Raw genomic sequence first — 4,205 nt, 5'->3', positions numbered from 1 at the left:
TTGTTTTCCTCCAGTGCTGATGAGTTATATGTTGTATATAAAATGAAGTTCCATCAGTTCTGGGCTCTGGCCTTAGCAGACCCAAGGAAAAGGTAGCAATACCAATGAGTTTCCTAACATGGTAGCACAACAGGGCAGCCCTTTTCAATTGGTCCAGTCAGTCAAGATGATTTTAATCTTACCTTTTTTTCCCAAACACATTAGCTTTTGCCTGAAACTCTGTGCATTGGTACATGTGATAAAGTGCTTTCTGCATGTTCATTGCTATCCATGGTAGAAATGTTCAACAGAACTGGAGTAGAAACCACAAACCTATGCTGCCATGTGACTGGAAATGGAACTTGCTAACTGCAATACTACACATACAATTTTTAAAATCTTAGCAACAGATATTGTGAAAGATTCTGAGAAATGACTTACAAATACCAAGGCACTGCGTTTGTTACGTTTGTTCTGCTCATTAAAAAAGTATGATTTGTTATTAAGATACCATGATTTCTTAGAGATCACTTCACTTCTTACATGCTCATAAACTATATTAACAATTTTACTCTGTTTTCCACAATCCAAATTTACTTTTTAAAAAACAAATTAGAACATCTAGAATCTTTGATCACTCAAGCTGACTTTCTATAGTGTCTCTAGGGATGAAGTTACATTTTCTGAATCTTTTTTATTTTATTCCATGTCCTCTTATTAAAAATTTTTATTAAGAATACACTTTAAAATTTATTTCAATCTGGTGTTTAATAGCATACCTTATTTTAACTATAGTATAGAATGTTGCTTTAGTTAAATTGATTTTTAAATAATAAAGAATACCTGTAGAAATACAAAATAAAATTATGATAAATATCCTTAAACATATTAAAAACTTAAAAATAATTAAAAGATAAAAACTTATTCTATGCTACTATATTCTTTTCATCATTCCCATGGAAGTTTTATTAGTCGCTGAATATGTTTTTCACTTTAAAACTAAGTTTCCATTTTCAAATATTATATTGTTAATTCTGCTCCATGAAGTTTCTAAAAATCAAGCACTCACAAAGAAAACCCTGGACACATTTGCTAAGCCAATGCAATCTCATCAGGGATCTGGGTCAGTAACCTTTGGAATATTTCTTCCTATTTTCTTCACTTAAAAATATAGTTTAATTAGCTATTAAAAGATTATAACAAGAATAAGATTATGTCTCTTGGCTTGTTGAACACTATTCCAAATATCTACTGCAGTGTAGAGCTTAGGGTAGGTATTCAGTATATATTCATTTAATAAATGCTGAATAGAATGAATATATGAATGAAGTGGCATCTCAACACTGAAGAGAGAATGGTAGCTGTTGACAAATGGAGAAGAGGAGTATCTAGACTGGTCCAGAACTGAGAAAATTTAACTATACAGGTACGACAAGGTTATGATAACCACAGATAATTGCAACATTTTTAAAACAAATACATGCAGCAGCACCCCCCCCCCCTTTTTCAATGGATTTGGGTACACAAGACATGTGTAAGCAGAAATCTTTGGAAAGCACATTAGAACTGTAGATTATAAAATTCCTAGCGTTCTTCATTTAAATTCTTTGAAATCTTTTGATTCGTTTTACTTTTTAAAACTCCAGGTTGTATTTCATGGTGACTACATCAAAAGAACTCAGATTCAGCCACTCTGAAAATGACAGCAGATTGTGGGCTTGGTACCTGCATGAGGGATTTGAACCCCATAGCCTATTTCACATTACCTATGTCTCCACTTCTTCCATTTCATCCCTGTGACAGATGGCTGATCTCTTGGCACTACAACAAAGAAAGGTCACATTTTTTGCAAACTTCTTGATCCTGTTCTAAGAAATTACATGTTTCTGAGAAGCTGCACCTCTTTCTCTGAAGTCAGTTTAAAGAGAAAGAGATTAACCCACACTCTATATTGCTGTTTTGCTCTTTTGGTGAGTGCCAAAGGTAAATCTGTACTTTGAAGGGTCATCTGGTTCTCTGAAAACTTCTATAGTCCCAATTGGATAAAGACCAAACTCTTTCGCTTGCCCTTCTAGGCCTTCCTTCAATGTATTATCATCGTTCTAACTTCTTTTTCCATATTAACCAAGGTTTTCCAGAGAAACAACCAACAGGATGTGTGGCTGTGTAGATGGTGCATCTATCTATCTATCTATCATCTATCATCATCACCTATATACCCATCAATCTATTATATATCTATCTTAAATAATTGTCATGCAATAGTGGAACTTGATAAGTCCAAATCTGTAGGATAGGCCAGTAGGCTGGGGACCGAGAACAGAGTTGCAGTCCCCACTTTCAAAGGCCATCTTCTGGCAAAAGTTATTGCTCAGAGAAAGTCAGTCTTTGTTCTACTGATGCCTTTAACCAATTTGATGAGGCCCACCTACATTACCAACTCTACTCGAAGTCCACAAACATAAATGTTAATATCATCTGAAAAATTTGTTCATAGAAACATCCAGAATAAGATTTCACCAAATGTCTGGGTATCATGGCTCAGTCATGTTGACATAAAATTAACCATCATTATTTCTGCCTCAGTTATGTAATTTTTTTATTATCACTTCCCTCCATACATATCATTCTTATTTTAGCTTTTCATTGTCCTTCAGTAGCAACCACATTTTCACCTTCCAATCATGCCCTCCAAATTCCCATGTTTTATTCTAATGAATCTCCAACTGTGATGAGTCTCAGAATCACTGAGAACAAGCAAAGACTACATGGCCCACACTTGTGGGAGTAGCACAGGGTCCAAGGATCTGCATTTAACCACATGCTGTAGAGGATTCTGATACACAATCATGACTCCAGTCCAAAGTGTGTCTTGTTTTCAGGCAGTTTCCCTATGTTGCCTTCATTTCTGAAATTGTGCTTTCTATGAACCCATCTGCATTCATTTATTAAGACTGCCATAAAAAATTCTGTAGACTCAGAAATGTATTTTCTCATAGTTCTGGAGGCAGGAAGTCCAAGATCAAGGTATCAGCAGGGTTAGTTTCTCTTGAGGCCTCTTTTCTTAGCTTGTAGATGATCAGCTTCTCACTGTGTCTTCATGTTGTCTGTCTGTCCTTTGTGTGTGTACACTGCAGTGTCTCTTTGTGTGTTCCATAGATAAATGAATGGGCAAGTCTTGTTGCTCTTCAAGATTGTGGGTGTTTATTTTTAGACATCCCTAAAAAAGAAGTCCTCATCTGTTACCAACCATCCCTAAATTAATGTCAAAATAGTATTTGCTTTCCATCTTCATTTTGTCTTGAATCAGAGCCCAGATGCTAACATCAACCTCTCACCCCCAACTCCATGTTCCTTCCCAGTGCAGCCATCATCATTAAAACAGCGTGTGATTATGTATCCCCTTTTTAAAGCTACTCCACTTTGCCCAAACCTGCTGAAGATTTATCACAGGCAGTTGTTCCTGGAATGCCAGTATTCACTTGAGATTTCATAGTTGATGTTAATATGAGAATAATAAATGACTCAATACTACCTAGCCTGTGGCTAATTGACTCATAAACACACACTCAAGATCATTTAGCTCAAGTTGTGAATGCTCCACCCTCTATCACAATGTTTTTTGATTACTGGATGTTTCTTTGTGATTTTTAAACACTAAAGGGTCAAAATTTTAAACCTGAGTATCTTAACTGGAGATGATGTCAGATTATTTCATAAGCCTTTTGATAGAATAGTGAACTTTCTTCTTACAGTTGACACAGAAGTCAACCCTATTCATCTTGGTGTGCACTTTGTCTCTACTGAAGTCAGGGGTCAGTGTCCTCAAGTAGCCTTGCCCTTTCCCACATCCCACTCAAGTTACTTCTAACTTCCAGGTAATCGTAGTGTTGCCTCAGTTGCCCTGAAGTCATTTGAGTGATAGTGCAATTCTTCTCTGAAAAATCCACATGCCATGGTCCAATTCAGACAATGCTTCCTGGGGTGACACTTGCCAAGATGCCTCAAGATGCCTAGTGTTTCTGAACCAAGAGCAAGAAACCCCAGTATCCCTTATGGCAAACTGGGCCAGGCATGTTTTCAAGGAGTAATTTCTCCTGACTTTTAAACTGCAATTCATTTAGGTTCTTTTTTTCCAAGAGAAGAAGGTCAATGCCAATAGGTACAGGGAAGTGTCCATTTTCACCTTTCTCGTTGGATTTTATTACATCCCAACCAGAAACTGT

Source organism: Furipterus horrens, unplaced genomic scaffold, assembly GCF_987537825.1.
Source record: "Furipterus horrens unplaced genomic scaffold, mFurHor1.1.pri manual_scaffold_7, whole genome shotgun sequence".
Taxonomy (NCBI): domain Eukaryota; kingdom Metazoa; phylum Chordata; class Mammalia; order Chiroptera; family Furipteridae; genus Furipterus; species Furipterus horrens.
The sequence above is the reverse complement of the archived record's forward strand: the minus strand, read 5'-3'. Positions refer to the sequence as shown.